This window comes from Panthera leo, chromosome A2 (assembly GCF_018350215.1).
Source record: "Panthera leo isolate Ple1 chromosome A2, P.leo_Ple1_pat1.1, whole genome shotgun sequence".
Lineage (NCBI taxonomy): Eukaryota > Metazoa > Chordata > Mammalia > Carnivora > Felidae > Panthera > Panthera leo.
The window spans coordinates 104,205,232-104,223,914 of record NC_056680.1 but is presented as its reverse complement, the minus strand read 5'-3'; the positions used below and the strand labels follow the sequence as shown (position 1 = coordinate 104,223,914).

Sequence of the window (18,683 nt, the reverse complement as noted above, 5' to 3'; positions counted from 1 at the left end):
CTCCATTGTGTTAGTAAATTCAGTAACTTAAATAATTGAGTGAATTTCTTAAAAAATACAGCTTACCAAATTGACACATAAAGGAATAGAAAAATCTATGTAGACTCACATGTATTAAGGAAATTAAATTGTTATCAAAACCTCACAAAGAAAACTCAAATTTCAGGTGACTTTACCATTAAATTACATCAAATGTTAAATAAAAAGGAAAACTAATGTTAAATAAATTTTAAAAAAACACAGGAAGGAACACTTCCCAACTCATTTTTATGAAGCAGCATAACCTTGATATAAAAACTTGGTAAATACAATACCTGAAAGGAAAGTTATAGACCCATACACCTTCTCATGATCAAAGATTCAAAATTTGTTAATATTAGCAGATTCAGGGGCTCCTGGGTGGCTCAGTCTGTTAAGCGTCCAACTCAATTTCGGCTCAAGTCATGATCTCCCGGTATGTGAGTTCGAGCCCTGCATCGGGCTCTATGCTGACAGCACAGAGCCTGGAGCCTGCTTTGGAGTCTGTGTCTCCCTCTCTTTCCATTCCTCCCCTGCTCATGTTCTGTCTCTATCTGTCTCTCAAAAATAAATAAATGTTTAAAAATATATATTAGCAGATTCAATACAGGAATACATTAATGAATAATACTAGTGGCTAACATTGAAACTCAATCTATGTAATTCACAAAATAACAATATAGAAGAAGAAATCATGTGATCATCTAAATAAATGCAGAAAAAAGTAAATTGACTAGTTTTTCAATTCTCATTGATTATAAAAATTTCATCATAGAGGATAGAATCATATATGATGATAAATTGGTAAATGACTTTGTGTCATCATTTCATCGTAATTCTTAGCCAGTGCAATAAAGCATGAAAAAGATTGAAATGCATGAAGTTTATAAACAAAATTGTAAAGAAACAGGATTTTGTATGTAAAATATTTTATGGGTCCCAGAAAAATATTCCAGAAGTAATATATTATTTTAGTTCATAGGACACAAAGTAAATATACAAAAATCAATTGTAATGATAATTTTCAAATAAAAATCTAAAAATACCATTTACAATTGCATTAAAAAAATTAAATACCTAGGAATAAACCTAATAAAACTCATGCAAGATACCTATATTAAAAACTATAATCTATTTGAGAGAAATTAATGAAGACTGAAATAAACAGAGATACTATTTTCACAAATTAGAAGGTTCAGTATTAAGGTGTTCCTTTCTCTTCAAATTGGTCTATAGATTCAATTCAGTATAAATCAAAATCCTCGAAGTCTTTTTTGATAAAATCAACAATTAGATTCTATAATTTATATGCAAATGGAAGAACTTCGAAGAACCAAAATAATCTTGCCAAAGAACAACAAAATTGAATGACTTGCAATTCCAGATTTCAAGCTATAAAGTTAATGTAATTAAGATAATGTATCATTGTTATTAGAATAGCCGAATAGAATCAATAGAACATAACAGAGTTCAGAAGTAGACTCATGCATTAATTGACCCATGATCAATTAACTTCCTACAAAGTCAGCTCAATAGTGAAAGGACCAGTCTTTTAATTTGGAATCACTAGATGCTTCTATAGAAAAATATAAGCCAATGTGTGGGGCGCCTGGGTGGCTCGAGTCAGTTAAGCATCTGACTTTGGCTCAGGTCATGATCTCGTGGTCCGTGAGTTTGAGTCCTGGGTCGGAGCGTCAAGGCCGACAGCTAAGAGCCTGGAGCCCGTTTTGGATTCTGTGTCTCCCTCTCTGTCTGCCCCTCCCCTGCTCATGCTCTGTCTCTCAAAAATAAGTAAACATTATAACATATATATATAATATATATATATATATATATATATATATTATATATATATGCCAATATGAAAAGGCTTACTGTGATTCCAATTACATGACCTTCTGGAAAAGGCAAAACTACATGAGGTAGTAGTGAAGTAGGTGTTACATGAGGTAAAAAAGATCAGTGGTTGCCAGGCTTTCAGCAGAAGCGAAAGAGGGTTGAAGAGGAAAAGCACAAGGTATTTTTTTAGGATGGTGAAACTATTTTGTATAATACTGTAATGGTGGGCACATGACACTATGGATTGTCAAAACCCATAGAACTTTACAATACAAAGAATGAGCCTAAGTGTAAGTAAATTAAAAAAAAAAAAAAAAAAAAAAAAAAAAAAAAAAAAAAGATTTACCAGGTGTGAGATCCCAGCAGTGATGTAGACAAAATCTATTATAAATATATGAAATGACTTTGCTGAAGGTATTAGGAGAAAAAGACACTGACCTAAGTAACTTCAGAAATGAATAGAGTCTTTAAGTCTAAAGGCAAAAGAAAATGTATATAGACACTGTACTATAGTTCATAAAATTGTCCCATGTTGAGCTACAGAATACGAATTCTGATACCACCATACATATATATGGGAATTGAACCAGTAAGTAATTGGATGGTAGACAGGTGGAGCCAAGGTTTTTGTTATTGGACTGGGAAGTTACAGATAAGCACGGGGAAGAGGCTACAATAATAAATGTAGTATGGGTTACATTTGTATATGCCAGTATAAACTCATATTTAGCTTAATAGGGATATGGATAATTACATACAGGAATGTTTACAGATTCTTGTATATACACATTAGTATACACACAGATTTCCTTTCTCTATCAGTTGAGAGGGTGTGGAAGCAATAACACCTCAGTACCAATGACCACACCTAGTAGCCAGAACTTAATTTCTAATATCATTCTTTAATAATAGGAGCTAGAGCTCCTGGGAGAAATGGATTATTCTAGAACTGAATCAGGAATTATACAAGATGAGCCTGGAGAAACTTGTAGTGTCAGAAAATAAGAAATTGCTTAAGGAAACAAACACACACAAGTCATAGGAACTCACAATGAGGGGGATATATCAAAGGGACACAACAGCCAAAGGAAAGAGTTTCCAATGGCCAAAGCTTTTACACTTTAAGCAACAATATAAATAAGGTGGTGGTAGATGGTAATCCAAATTATAAAATATACATCCTTGAGTTCATACATTTATTTATATATATATATATATATATATATATATATATATATATATATATATAAAAGACTGAATAAATAAATGGGGATAAATAGACAAATGATGTATGTAGAGAAATTTGAAATAATTTATGTAGATATTCTTCTCTCAAGGGAGTGGAGCATAACTCCCTACTCCTTAACTGTGGACTGCATATGGTGATTTCCTTCCAAAGAGCACAGTATAGAAGGGGGAAAAATAGTAACTTTGCAGTTGAGAAATCTGATCCACATACCTCAGACGGGCAATCAAGGTGATAAGTCACGCTGATACTATGTACCTTTGGTATAATGCAATGAGAATGGCACTTTACTTCTTTATAAAGTCTTTGTCCCCCAAACCTGTAACTCCACTGTATTGGTCAGGATCCTCCAGAGAAACAAAACCAACTGGATGTATCTCTCTGTCTATATGTATACTGATATCGAGATATATATAGACAGAGAGAGAGAGAGAGAGAGAGAGAAAGTTGGAAACCCAGGAAGAGCCAATGTTACAGTTCAAGTCTGAAGGCTATCTGCTGGCCAAATTTTCTCTAGCCCTGGGAAGATCAATCTTTTATTCTATTCAGGCCTTCATCTGATTGAATGAGGCGTACCTCCATTATGGAAAACAATCTGCTTTCCTCAAAGTCCACTGATTTAAGTGTAAATTTCATTCACAAATGCCCTGACAGAGATATCCAGAGTATGTTTGACCAAATGTTGATACTATGGCCTGGCCAGGTTGGCTCATAAAATTAACCATCACACTCAATCGAATCGTGAGAAAAACAAAAGATCTTAACTGAGAGACATTTTATAAAATACCTAACTAACACTCCTCAAAACTTTCATTATTAACATTGGAAGTCTGAGAAACTGTAACAAACCAAGAGGAACCTAAGGAAACATGACAACTAAATGCAATGTTGTGTCCTGGATGAGACACTGAAACAGAAAAAGAACCTTAGGTAAAGACTCTGGAAATGAGAATAAAGTTTGGTAAATTTATCAATATTGATTCATTAATTATAAGAAATGTACCATGGGATATTGGGTGTAAGGTACACGGGAATTCTCAGTACTATTTTCTTACTAACTTAGGGCAGGAAAATATTTATTAGATGATTTGTTTATTAAATTATTTATTAAATAGATTATTTATTAAAAAGATTTATTAGGACTACAAAAGGAAATATTGATGTATTTGTTGGTCTTTGTCAAAACTAAGGATTTCTTCTTATCAAGTACACCATCAAATAAGCAAGTTAAGGATGGGGAAATACAATTATGTGACAAAAGACCTTTATTTTTACAAATCAACACTAAAAATATAAAGCATCCAATTAAAATGGGCAAAAGACATAGCAGAAACCTCGCAAAAGAATACATAGTAATGGACAATTGGAAAATGAAAAAGTAATGAATATCATTAATCATCAGGAAATGCAAATAAAAAGCATAATGATACACTGCCTGCTATCCATTTAAAGGGCTAAAAACAAAAACAAAAAATTTGACAATACCAAATGTATCAATATTGTTTTATTATTTATTACAAAGTTACCATACTAATATAAAGTATCAATATTGTAGGGTACATAGGAACTCTATTGGTGAGTATGTAGAGAAACTAAAATGCTCATAAGTTGTTAATGGGAATGTAAAAATAAATTATTTGGACTATCTGGCACTTTCTTAATAAAGTTAAACATACATCTCTCTTGTGACCCAGCTATGTACGGAAACATAAAACATACACCCACACAAAGACTTGCACATAAATATTCATAGCAGCCTACTCTTATTAAGCCAATATTTGAATTAAAACCCTCCTAACAGGGGTGCCTGGAAGGCTCAGTCGGTTGAGCACTCCTCTTGATTTTGGCTCAGGTCATGATTCCAGAGTCGTGGAATCAAACTCTGCATCAGGCTCTGTGCTGAGTGTGGAGCCTGCTTAAGATTCTCTCTCTCTCTCCCTCTCTCCCTCCCTCCCACATACACACACACCTCTTCCTCGTGCTCTCTCTCTCTTAAAATAATAATATAATAATAGATAATAGTAGAAAAAATTAAAACAAAGAAAAAACCCCCAACAAATATCCATCAACAGGTAAACCAAATGATACACATTTGTACATTCATATAATGGAATACTACTCAGAGAAAAGGAACAGACTACTGATACAAGCAGCATGGATGAATTTCTAGAATATTTTGTGATATAAAAAATCTACATGCAAAAAAAAGAAATGCATACATTGTAATTCATTTACATAAATTCCAAGAAAAGGTAAAACTTATTGTTTTAGAAATTGTTACAGAAATCTCAAAGTAATTGCCTGAGGTGGAGGTAGAAATGGACAGGAAATGGGATATAAAGAAACTTTCTGTTGATTATATAAATGTTCTTGTTTTGAGGGATAGTTGAAGGGTTGCATGCAATTACCCAAGCTCATTGAACTGAATACTTAGGATCTTCATCTTAAAGTATGTAAATTATACTTCAATAAAAATGTAAAATTCATGCTTAATAAAAAGTCAAAGTATTAGGTACACTTTTCCTTCTCTTCACCTCGCTTCATCTTCCAGCCTGGAGGTTCCTATTTGTCTTGTCTTTTCATTACTGAGACTCAATACATGTTATTTTTACCCTCACACAAATAAGGTCATAAATCTACTTGATAAGTTTGGTGCCCTATTTGATGTGGGTATCCTATGATTCCCATTAATGTTCAGGGTTGGACTCTAAATTCCTATTCTGTGAAGGTTTGCCTTTGTCTGGTCTGTGTTGCCCAGTCTTTTGTTTCATTTTGTGTCTCTGTTGCCCAAATTGTTTTCTAGGATGTTGAACCCATTTGACCTTCTGTACCTGCGTGAACTTTAAAGTTCCTTCTTGTGTCTATGTATCTTTATCATTCACTGCACCATCTCCATGATGCAACACCATGGAATAGAGGAACCATATGTTGTTTTTGAAATACATGTTAACATGGCATACTATAATTTTGAAAGAAATTAATTTTGTAAAAATAAAATAATGAGGGTAGATAATAAATGAGAATTGATGCTTTGACTGTATTTGAATAGGTGCATTGTCTCCTATACACCTGGCCTGATTTGATCATAAATAATTTGGATAAAACTTTTAAATTCAGTATGTATAGTAAATGTCATGAAAACAATTGTATATTACACATCTTAAATTCTTTTACATGTTTACTGTTAGTTGTGTTCTGATTTATTTTTAAGGTATGGTTCGACAAAGGGGCACGTGGGTGGCTCAGCCAGTTAAGCATCTGACTTGATTTCGGCTCAGGTCATGGTCTCATGGTTCGTGAATTTGAGCCCCGCACTGAGAGTGCAGAGCCTGCTTAGGATTCTCTTTCTCCCTCTCTCTGTCCCTCCCCTGCTCACTGGGCATGTGCTCTCTCCCTCTCTATCTCAGAATAAATAAACTTCAAAAAAAAAAAAAAGATTTGGTTGGATGAAAAGACTACGATGAGTTATAAAATAGGCATGTGATACTCAGAATTTTGAAACAGATAGTAGATATGGATTGAATCCTGTAAACCAAAAGGCAATGTTGATGGTGGCTTAAAGTAGTTAATATCAGATGATAATAGCAACATGCCATTTGCACTTTAATCTAGAGAAGGAGTTAGAGAATATTGTTAGATACCAGAAAAAGAAATGAGAATTGGGTCCTGCTGAGCTGGCTGATTAATTCCACACAATTGTGCCCTTTTTTTTCGTCTGGTCACATTTGTTGCAAAATTTAGCCCCTCAGTATCTGACCTTGGGCGTATGGGCTTGACTGTTGACTGGGTGGCTATTTAACAGGATACTGATGGCTTCCGCAAAAGAATCCAAGTACAAACACTGCCAGGACTCTGCAGTCCTTGTTCTCTTGCCTTTCCTGTCTTATTCTTCCTGCCACTGGTTTCTTTTCTGCTTTCTGCTTGGAATGTGCTCATCACCTTCCAATCAGTTTTATGTTTTTACTGCTTAATCATTATTTCCCAGCTAATGTTAATATACATAGTATATCATCAGTGCCTTACTTTTATTATCCTCATCATTAGGAATTAATGATCTATGTGGAAGTGCCCCCCCCCCCCCAACCCCATTTGCTTGTGGATTTACTTGAGCTTGTTCCTTAATGTAATTGTCCTGATGACATTTCCAACCTATTTGCATTAAAATATTTTGGAGAGCTCATAGAATACTTGGCAGCAAGACTTTGAGTTACAAATACAAAAGTAAACAACAGACAGAGAACATTTGAATAGGCTTTGGCACTAGCCAACTAAACCAATTGAAACAGTCTGCTGTTTAAATCTAGTACCTGATGACTAATGGAAAATTAAAGAACCTCACTTGTAACCTTGACATTCTTATATGGCTTTAGTTTTGCAAGAGATCAGACATGCATATGTAATAAGTAGAACACCCAAACAAAAATAAGCTTGTTAAAAACAATCATCTGTGAGAATGTTCTTACTAGTTTCTTTGTACTCCTGGCACCAGAACTTGGCTAATTACATAGAGGTCATTGTTGCAAATATGCCTGGGAGGATTCCTTTATTAGGACTCTATGAACACTTTATATTTAGAATCACCAAACTCACTATATAGAATGAGAACTATATAAAATTTAGTATGCAATCAACTGGAAACATAATAATATGCAACAGGCAGTGGATTTCCGTATTCCTTTTTCACTAAGAAATGGCAATAAAATTTACCCTGGTGTTTGTCAGAATGTTGCCTTCTTTTCAATCAAGTCTGGATACATTTTTTGTGTGTGTGTGATTTCCTAGTATGTTAGATATTCTGCTGTGTCCCTTGATGCTTATGGTCCCTATTGGTTTATATATTTCTTTAAATTCTTACTCCAACTCTTCAAAATCTGTTTTAAGCGTTGTGTGTATTAGTTATCATTTTTATGAAGTTTGAAATTTTTCATATGTTTTAAATAAAATGCTTAGTGCCAATTTTATATTTCCAGATATAGCTTAGTTTTCTTTTTGGAGAATATTCACTGTACCTATCTCTTTCTTTTATGGATATTCTGTGTTCTCCAGGTAACTGCCTAAGTGGTTTACTCATAAGTGGAGTACAGAATTCTACTGATTTTGAATGAAAGAATGGAGCTGAAAATTGCAGAAATATGTTAACCATGATAACTTTGTGTAATAAAAAATAACCCCTGAAGTATTTATCTTAACTATTTTATGCTGATATCAGTTAGAATACCTACAAATAATTCTAAACATATAGATTATTAAACCTCAAAATTTTTGTTCACAGTTATCTGAAAGTGGGTGGGTTAAACATAGTCTTTTAAGAAACTGAAGGATTTATTTTTAAATATTAAGACCCAGGCGCCAATAAATCATATGGCTTAGAATAATTGCCTGTATACTTAATTATATGATTGATATTATATAAGATTATATTTTTCCCTTCTTGGAACAAATCATTCCAAAGTTCCACTGACCTGTTTTCCATGTTGGAACCTCACATACAACCTAGATGTGAAAAAATAATGCTTTCAGGTATACCCCAAATTAATATTTTCTCACATAATAGTAAAAATTAATTTCACATTGACAAAACACCTCAGGAAAGAATTTTTGATCGCCATGGTGGTTGTAGATCCATGAAACTGTTCACAAGATATAGAAGTAGCCTAGACATCTCTTAGGTGTGACAAATGGGTAGACCATGTGTTGTTTCAAAGTGAAAATATAAGCCTTGTCAGGTATACAGGCTGTTTTTCAAATTACAGTGTTTGAATTCAAGATTTATTCATGTGTTTTTAAGTTATGTCAATGTTTTTCTTTTATTACAGTATTTCATTCACCTCTTAAGAGTTTTTCACAGGATGAAGTCAGAAGGTACTATCTTATATAAGTGCAGAAGGCAAGGACGCTAAATTCATGTTTATCAGGAAGTTTGAAAAGTAATTTTATCCCAGACCACATTGCCAGAAATATGGTAGGTAAACAATAAATAGTTGTTGTATGAATAAATGCATATCAGAAAGAGGAATATTTTTTCACTACAACTTGAACCATATATATTTTATTCAGTTAAGTGAGGCAAAAGCCTGAGCTATGGAAAACTAATGAACTGGCTCCACTCATCATTATTATTTAGTCTTTCATTATTACTTATTATCCTCATTGGGGTTGGCTCATTTATTGTCTACTCCCTCTCTGCCAGTTGTCAATACTTTGTTCCCCCACCCCGCCTCCAAAACCATGTAAATGCTCTGAGCTCTTGTAATCACTGGAACTTCTTCATAAAACTCATAGAGCATACTCTAAAGAAAGAAGAAAGTAAGGAACCAACTATAAACTTTGGAATGATATTGAGACTTAGTATATAAGAACATGCTAATTAATAGCCACTTAGGAGGACACTCATTAAAGTGGACCACATGGTCTGACTATAGTACTGTAGTGATAGATAGCATCTGTGCTACAGAAGCAGTGATAGGAGTAATGTCTTCTTTTTCTTATTTGGAATGCCCAACATCTGGTAAACATTTTTTCTCCTTTGCTTCCTCCACCTCCCAGTGGAAAAGTATTTGTTACAAAACATTGATCTTACAATTAAAGATTCATGACATTGTAGTTTAAATTTCTTAGTTTTCTACTGTTCTCTCCATGTACTTGAATCCTACAAGCCTCTCCATTCTAAACCCTCTTCTTTTTTTAAATTTATTTTTTAATTTTTTTAACGTTTATTTATTTTTGAGACAGAGTGAGACAGAGAATGAATGGGGGAGGGTCAGAGAGTGAGGGAGACACAGAATCTGAAACAGGCTCCAGGCTCTGAGCCATCAGCACAGAGCCTGATGCGGGGCTTGAACTCACGAACCGCGAGATCGTGACCTGAGCCGAAGTCGGATGCTTAACCGACTCACCCACCCAGGTGCCCCTAAACCCTCTTCTTCTTATGTAGCTCACCAACTTTAAATCAACTGGAATGTTCTTGTAAATCATTCACATTTATATTCACATGTTAATGTACATCAAAAATTTAAAAACTACATGAACAAAACTCACATTTTGTTGCAGTAGAAATGCCTTGAACGTGTCTTTCTTTCACTGATTTACCTTGGATATTTGCAAACACTGTAATCAGCAGTAATGATAGTAAAGCAAGATAATATTTCCTTAGTCATGTTAATGTAAATATGAAATAAAATTTGTATCAGTGGTAAGTAGAAAGCATACAGAGTCAGTGAAAAATAATTTTATTAGGAAAATGCAGAAAAGTATAAACATGAAATGCTAATAGTAACATCATGACATCTGTTTTAACATTGAAGAGAGAAATGGGACACTTGAGTAATGGCAAAGCATCAGAGTCTTTTAATATGACAATGCATACTTGAATCAGATTTATTTTCCATTTGTCATACAATATAGGTATTCTAATGTGAACAAGCATAGGAGTCATTGAGGACATTTCTAGAGAGAAATTTCCTTTAACAGGATCATAATTCTGCAGTGGAGCACTATCCATATGTTTTACTGTTCTATTAGAGCTTCCCCCCCCCTCCCCCCCCCCCCTTGCTGTGGATTTGATTCATCTATCAGCTTTAGTTTTCTAATGGTCTCCAAAAGGGAAGAGAGTATTTTGTTTCACCACAGCTGCTCTCACTTAGATGTATGTTGCTTTTGTACAGAGTAATCAGATGTATTACAATTTAATGACTGTTGTTTTTTGAGTTAGGAGAGCACAGGCCAGTTATATGGAATTGAACCACATTCATTCAATTGAATAGGTTGATTTAATTCCTGGAATCAGTACTGGTAAATCTGCTGGGAAACCCCACCAAAATTATTTTGTCAATTATAGAATAGCTTTTGATATAATGGAGACCATAATAGTCTCCAGATTTAGAGGATATTGTAACTTAATTAACAAGCAATATGATTAAGAGTCATTTTCAAATAATAATATTGATCCAATGTAAGTAGCACATGTACTCACAGCAGTTCTTCCTGATGTAGGATCACTTGCATTAATTCAGTCTCTCTTTTCCTCTCTCTTTTATACACACATACACACATGTATTATTTACACCCACAGACACCATTTTGAGATTTAAGAGGTATGAAAAAGACTGAAATTAATTGATGTATACAGAACCAAAGTCTTATTAGCATACTGCTTTTATCAAGTAGTTAATTCATCATCTATACTCAAAACTTTCTGCATTGTTCAAAAGCCTAAATAATCAAATTGCAATGTCAGAATTTTTTATGTTCTAAGTATTATCCATACTTTGGTATGGATATTAAATGGTCTATTTAAAAACCTATTAAATGGTCAATATATTTTCATCATAACACTCAGATTAAAGGTACCATGTTGAATTTAAAATGTCATGCAGGAGGGGCGCCTGGGTGGCTCAGTCAGTTAAGCATCTGGCTTTGGCTCAGGTCATGATCTCATGGCTCCTGAGTTCAAGCCCCGTGTCGGGCTCTGTGCTGACAGCTCAGAGCCTGGAACCTGCTTTGGATTTTGTGTCTCCCTCTCTCTCTGTCTTCCCGCCCCTCCCCCATTGTGCTCTGTCACTCTCTTTCTCTCAAAAATAAATAAATGTAAAAAAACCACATCATTCAGAAAAAGAGTTACTTTAGAGAACACATCAGTTTTTAAGTGTTGGCTTCAAAGTAAATTTCCTTCAGAATATGCTGTTTTCCTACAAAGACACTTTTATACATGGATACAGATTATACCTTGGTTATTACTTTCATTAATAAGGGGATTTTTTAGAATTGATTATTGCCCCTTAGATTCAGTGTTGTTTGAAAACAAAAAACAAAAAAAAAAGGGTGGGGGGCTACTTTCCTGCTTACATCTTTTCATACAGGGAGAAAACAATGACTGGAAGGCACAGGGCTCAAAATTCAGACAAGTAAGTGTTGAATTCAGATTTGTGGGTATATGTATGTATGTTTGCATATAGCTCCTCTTCCCTTTAAAAGATTTGGAATGCCTGGGTGGCTCAATTGGCTAAACGTCTGACTTTAGCTCATGTCATGATCTTGCAGTTCACGAGTTCAAGCCCCACGTTAGGTGCCTGCTTCTGATTCTGTCTCACTCTCTGCCCCTCCCCGACTCAAGCTCTGTCTCTCTCAAAAATAAATAAGCATTAAGATTTTTTTTTTAAAGATTGATGTTACACTTTAATGAATATGTGCCTATTAGGGGGGCTGTATGGTAAATATTTAGTCCCTGACATTAACATCTTAAAAGTAATATTTTACTTTTTCTGTGTAAGTAATGTGGAAATAAAGTATGACATACGACTTTAGATTTAGATTAAATAAAATACCAAGGTGATATCTTGTACTGTCAAGGAAAGGCATCATTGCCCAACCAATGGAAAGTGAATGGCCTTTGAACCCCTCCTCATCAGTCTGCAATGAATCTATGAGTCTGATTTATTGTAAATTCTTTGAGAATGACCTCATTTTAGCATATTTAACTTATATGAATATTTTAGCATATTTTATTTAATATAATAGATATCATGACTTAATTAGTGATCCAATACTTTAATGCCTTTTTCTACATTTATAATTCTCATTTTAGACTTAATTTTATTATGTTAATGAAAATTCATTTTATCAAATAATAACTCTATGTACTGTACTAATGACTATAAGCATACTGACTAGAGTCATAGAAATAGGGTCAAGAATATCATAGCATTCTTAGAGGAATGGGCAGTTTATGAAGTTTCCTTCTGTAAAAGAAATTAGGACTTAGAGATATAGTTTATAAAATTTGTTCTTCGGGGCGCCTGGGTGGCGCAGTCGGTTAAGCGTCCGACTTCAGCCAGGTCACGATCTCGCGGTCTGTGAGTTCGAGCCCCGCGTCAGGCTCTGGGCTGATGGCTCGGAGCCTGGAGCCTGTTTCCGATTCTGTGTCTCCCTCTCTCTCTGCCCCTCCCCCGTTCATGCTCTGTCTCTCTCTGTCCCAAAAATAAATAAAAAATGTTAAAAATAAAAAAAAAAAAAAAAAAAAAAAAATTTGTTCTTAGCACAATGGCCAGTGGAGGAATTTCTTAGCATGTTTAAGTAATCTTTTTCCAGACCTAGCTATACTCACAAACCCCAATTAATTTATTCTGGACAGTGCTTTCTTATGAAACTTTCTGCAATGAGAGAAGTGGTCCTTTATCTGCACTAATATGCTAGCCATTAGACACATACTGGTATAAAACACTTAAAATGTGACTAATATGACAGTGGAATTGAATTTTAGGTTTTTTGTTAAATTTTAATTGATTTACATAGTCACATATGGCCGGTAGCTCCTCTATAGAACAGCACACCGGCATTTATTTTGTATGGCGTTCAGTACAGGGGATGTTTATAATAATTATATTTTGATTCTTACTTTGATAAAGTAAGTAATTGTGTTACTGAGGTTTATTGGGTTGCAAGAGACACTTGTCGCCTTTAACTAACTTAAATTAAGAGGAGGATTTATTGGATAGGTATTAAAGTTAACTCAGATTAAAAATGAATTCATCAACTAAATTTCAGAAAGGCAGCTCCAAGGACTTCAGTATCAGAAAACTGAGATTTTTTTGAGGGGCTTCCATTAAAGTGAGTAAGCTTTAACAATCATCCAGAGAGAATATTATTGTCTTCATGTCAAATGTTTCTAATTGGATCAATATCATTTCATCAGGGTGGAGGTGGATGGGAAATGGTATTAGTACTAAAGCCACTACAAGAATCTGTGAGTTGGATAGTCACTTCAGTTGTGTCCAGCACAAATACTAATTTATATTCATATTTAGGAGGTTAGCATGATCTGTGACAGGATAATATTCATAATAGTTAAAATATAGTGTGTAAGGAATTTTCTAAAATCTTCTCTTGCTACTCGGTATGTTTCATGGTCTGTAAGCGTCAGCAACACTGGAACTTGTTAGAATCTCAGACTACATCTAGACCTGCAGAGTCAGAATGTGCATTTTGACCCATTCTTTTAAATGATTTATATGCACATTTAAGCTGAAGGAGACCACATAAAATTTGTCAAGTCAGCATACTGATAGTTTTCACATGATAATTTTTAGTCATGTATTATTATATAACTTGCATTTTTCATTATAATTATTTGACTGTGGAATGGAATATGGTTTCTCAACCTAAAAATGTTAGTTATGTTTGACAGTAAAGACCCATCAATTGAAACTTTTAGTTAAATCATTCTCCCTTAAGATTAGTAGTTAGCATTCAGTATTAAAAACATAAGGATGAGATTGAAGAATAATTAAATATGCAACTGATATGCCAAATTTTTTATCTGAAGATAAAGTACACTTCAAAGAATTCTTTGTAATTGGAAAAAAGGAAATTGTTAAACTAAAGATATATAAAATTGTATTTAAGAATATTACTTTAAATTTCTGGAAATGCAGTGTATGAATTTATATGTATTACACAAATTTTTTTCTCTGATATTAGGAAGCATATTATTGTTATTTGGAGAACTACTAGAAGTTCTTAAACTCATGTATTTAAAGTGAAATACATGTTAAAGAAATTTATTTTCCTATATTTTTTTAGTGTTTCCTCTGCTTTTAAAGTGCTTGTTTATCTGGAATTATCTGTTCAGGTCAATGTGGAAAAACTCTGCAAGTAAAAGCTGAATTCTGGGTGTATGTGGTATATGTAAAAGACATCTAGTGTAAAACTGAGAATCTGAGATATGTTTGTGTCTGACATGTGAAAACATACATGGAACTGGTATTTATGGGAACTGACCTAATAAATTCTGTGCTAACTTGAATAGTTGAAGGTTGTAAATCTGCTAAACAACCAGAATTTAAAAAAAATTTAAATTCCAAATTATTAGAGAACTGACTTACTAATAAGATAATGATGAATAGATTTGGTAGAAAATCATATACTTGGGTCATTAATCAAAATGTTTATTTTAAGAATTATTGGCTATTTTTAATTTTTATATGCATAAGAAAGTTTAGAGCATTCATGTAAAGGGAAACTATATGTAATATGACTTGTTTTAAATTCAGCCTTAACTTAAAAAAAAATTCAGCTTTACTTAGACAACAGAATTATGTATGAAACATTTTCTGGAATTCAATAACTGTCAAGTAATAAATACAATTTCATAAACTATTGAAACATTGTGGCTAACAATTTCAGGAATTAGTGTTGAGAACAAAGGTGAAAAACTCACATACTTTTAATACGTTATCTTAGACATTGACAAAAAAATAGAAATATTAATATTTTTAATTTACTTTTTTTTTAATTTGAGAGAGAGAGAGAGACAACAAGCAGGGAGGAGGAGCAGAGGGAGAGAGAGAATATCCCAAGCAGTCTCCATGCTCAGCGGGAGCCTAACGCAGGGCTGGAACCCACAACCGCAGGATCATGACCTGAGCTGAAATCAAGAGTTGGTTGTTCAACAGACTGAGACACCCAGGTGTCCCTAATATTTTTAGGTAGCCGCTGTTCTTTGGTGTCACCTGTCTTAAATTATCTTTGTAGTTTCTGCTATTTTGCTAGGTTCTTTTGTTTTGCTAAAAGATATTACAACTTCTTTTGTAGGTTTGGAAACCGAAGTATACCCCCTTGAATTCCATTTCTTTAATCACAGTTTGCTCCCTCCTCTTCTTTTCTCCTCTACTCTATAAAACTTCTCATGGTTCTTGGATTAATTTTATATATCCATCTGTTGTGGGAAACTTGTAGCAGTTAATTACAGAAAGTCTATTCCAGTTCTTCTTAGGTCAACAACATCTTTCATGTGAATTAAGAACTCAACACTATGTAGAAGGAAAGTACAAAAATCCATTTATTAGGTATAGTAGAAACAAGGCCAAAAAAAAAAAAAAATGGAAATCGTACCTATCACCTTTGGAGCAGGGTAGAAGAATCTTGAAATTTTGGATGGACAAGGCCATCAATTACCTTTGTTGGATCAAGATTTAGTTGGTGTTGAGCCCCCATTTCTATAGCTTTGCTGGCTGTTATGAAGGAAAAGATATTGTTTGAGTTTGTTCTCAAAACACCATATAAGCAAATATGGGATGGATTGCAGCAAACTCATGCCTTGTTTCTGAGTCAGAACACATAATAACCCAGCTCTAATCATTAAAGCAAAGCTGGATTTTTTTTAATATATAAGGGAGAGAGTCCATCTTCAAAGAATACATTAGTTTTTCTCAAGAAGGAAACATTTCATATATTAAAAATAAAAACATTTACTTAGGCAGACAGTACTGGTCAGAACAAAATTTTCTGTATAATTTTGATCATAAAACAAGTTCATGATCTAAATATCAATGCTATCATATTCTATGCATTTTTAGAGAAGAAAATTCAAACAGTAATATTCATCAGTTGATAATCTTCAAAATACAGGCTGACTCTTGTTCTTTTTCTTAAACAAGTTTAGACATTCACAAGTAAAAGTGTAAGGAATGGTTTCTGTGGAATCAGTGTCTTTGATCATATTCAATTCAAGTATATGCTTTTTTTTAGATCAGGAATTAGTATCAGATTTCTATTGAATATTTTATAACAAATGGTATACAACACTCAGCCAACTCTGAGCAGAAATTCAAAAGTATTAAAAATTGCTTATTATCTATACAAATAAAAACATTTATAATTCTGATATTTTCTGTAATGAAAACAAGCCAAATACAGGTATCATAAAAAAGCAAACATCAAACAAGAGGTAGTAATTGCAGAAAATATCCCAGACAAAATACATGATAAATTTATTAGCTAAGGGTCACCTATCTCTTGTTGCTGCAAGGAGCCTCATTCCTTAGTCACCCATGTCCGTAATCACTATTTTAGGGAGAGAAGTGGTGATGGGGACAGTCATTGAAGGATTTGAAGGATCTAGTGTTTTGTCAAATGATCAACTATAACTTGAAGGGACTTTCAAAAGCATTGAATCAGGGGCACCTGGGTGGCGCAGTCGGTTAAGCGTCCGACTTCAGCTAGGTCACGATCTCACGGTCCGTGAGTTCAAGCCCCGCGTCGGGCTCTGGGCTGATGGCTCGGAGCCTGGAGCCTGTTTCCAATTCCGTGTCTGTCTCTCTCTCTGCCCCTCCCCCGTTCATGCTATGTCTCTCTCTGTCCCAAAAATAAATTAAAAAAAAAAAAAAAAAAGTATTGAATCAGACTCAATTTAAATTAAATTGCATAGTAGGGACATTTAGCTCATATTTTCTCATGCTAACAGGTGGAGATTTTAGAATAAGTCTAGATTTATAGTTTCCTTGTATTCATTCAACAGTCACTGAATGCCTTCTGTGTGCTAGACACTGTTCTAAATTATAGACATACAAAAGTAAACAAAATAAGTCCTTGTTTGTCTTCAGGGAACTTACCCGTGGGGAAGTAGCGGAACACTGATAAAAAACCCAATATGGATCAAAACTGCCAAATACTTGGGCCACCTGGGTGGCTCAATTGGTTGAGCGTCTGACTTCAGCTCAGGTTGTGATCTCATGGCTGGTGAGTTCGAGCCCCATGTTGGGCTCTGTGCTGACAGCTCAGAGTCTGGAGCCTGCCTCAGATTCTGTATCTCTGTCTCGCTCTGCCCCTCCCCTGCTCATGCTCTGTATTTCTCAAACAAACAAACAAACAAACATTAAATAAAAAAATTATAAAATGTCAAATACTGGTAAGTGCAATGGAGAAATATAAATTAGGATAAAAGAATGATGAAAGGGCTGATGTTTAATGTAGTCCTTTCTGAAAGTTTGGTGTTCCAGCAGGAATCTGATCAAAGGGAGGGAGCCAGCTGTGTGATTATCTGTAGGAAGAACATCTCACAGAGGAATAGCAATGACTCTGAAGTAGGAAACTGTGAGGCATACTTCAGCCTGGAGGTTATCCAGTGTGCCTAGAGAAGAGTGAGCAAGAGGATAGTAATCAGAGCCAAGGTCAGAGATCTAGCCTAGGTTCAGCTCATCAAGAATTGTTATTACTGGTCCATATGATGGGAAGCCATGGGAGGAATTAGTAGGGAAATGATATCATGTGATTTACATTTTAAAAGAATCATTTTGGCTATGTGACAAATAGATTGTGAGATGCAGCTAGAACAGAAGTAGGTTGTCCAGTTAAGAGGCTTTGAAACTAGTCTGGGCAAGAGGTGATAGCTTGTATTAGAGTAGTGGTGGTGGAGGTAGTGATAAATGGACAGATTTCAGGTATATTATGAAGATGAATCCATAGGATTTGGTGATAGATCATGTATGAATGGTAGGAAAGGGAGAAAGGAGGATAACTCCATTGTGTCTTTGTCTTATTCTCTGTCAACTCTCCCCTTTCCTTGTCTATCCTCTTCTCAGCTCCCCATCTCTCCTTTCTTCTCCTCTTTTGTCTTTTTCTCATATACACCTCATTATCCTTAACTTTCTCTTCTCTCCTTCACTTACCTTCTCTTCTGCTCTTCTCTGTCTCCCACCTTGTCTTTCCTTTTCTGTCCTTTTTTCCCTCTTTTTGTGCTCTCTCATTCTTACCTTAAATATAATCATGTTTTCTGTGCCATAAATTCATTGTAGGGAGCTAAAGT

At 34.4% G+C, this 18,683-nt stretch overlaps 1 long non-coding RNA gene across 2 annotated transcripts in view; it reads left to right on the top strand.

Annotated features, from left to right (window-relative positions):
* The window catches only part of LOC122208211, a 45,125-nt gene that overhangs the window by 12,048 nt on the left and 14,394 nt on the right, over positions 1-18,683 (top strand). The window contains exon 2 of one of the 2 annotated variants that reach the window (XR_006197153.1): positions 8,920-9,065. This is a non-coding gene — a long non-coding RNA (uncharacterized LOC122208211). The remainder of the gene's footprint in view (positions 1-8,919; positions 9,066-18,683) is intronic. The other variant, XR_006197152.1, reaches the window with a different exon arrangement.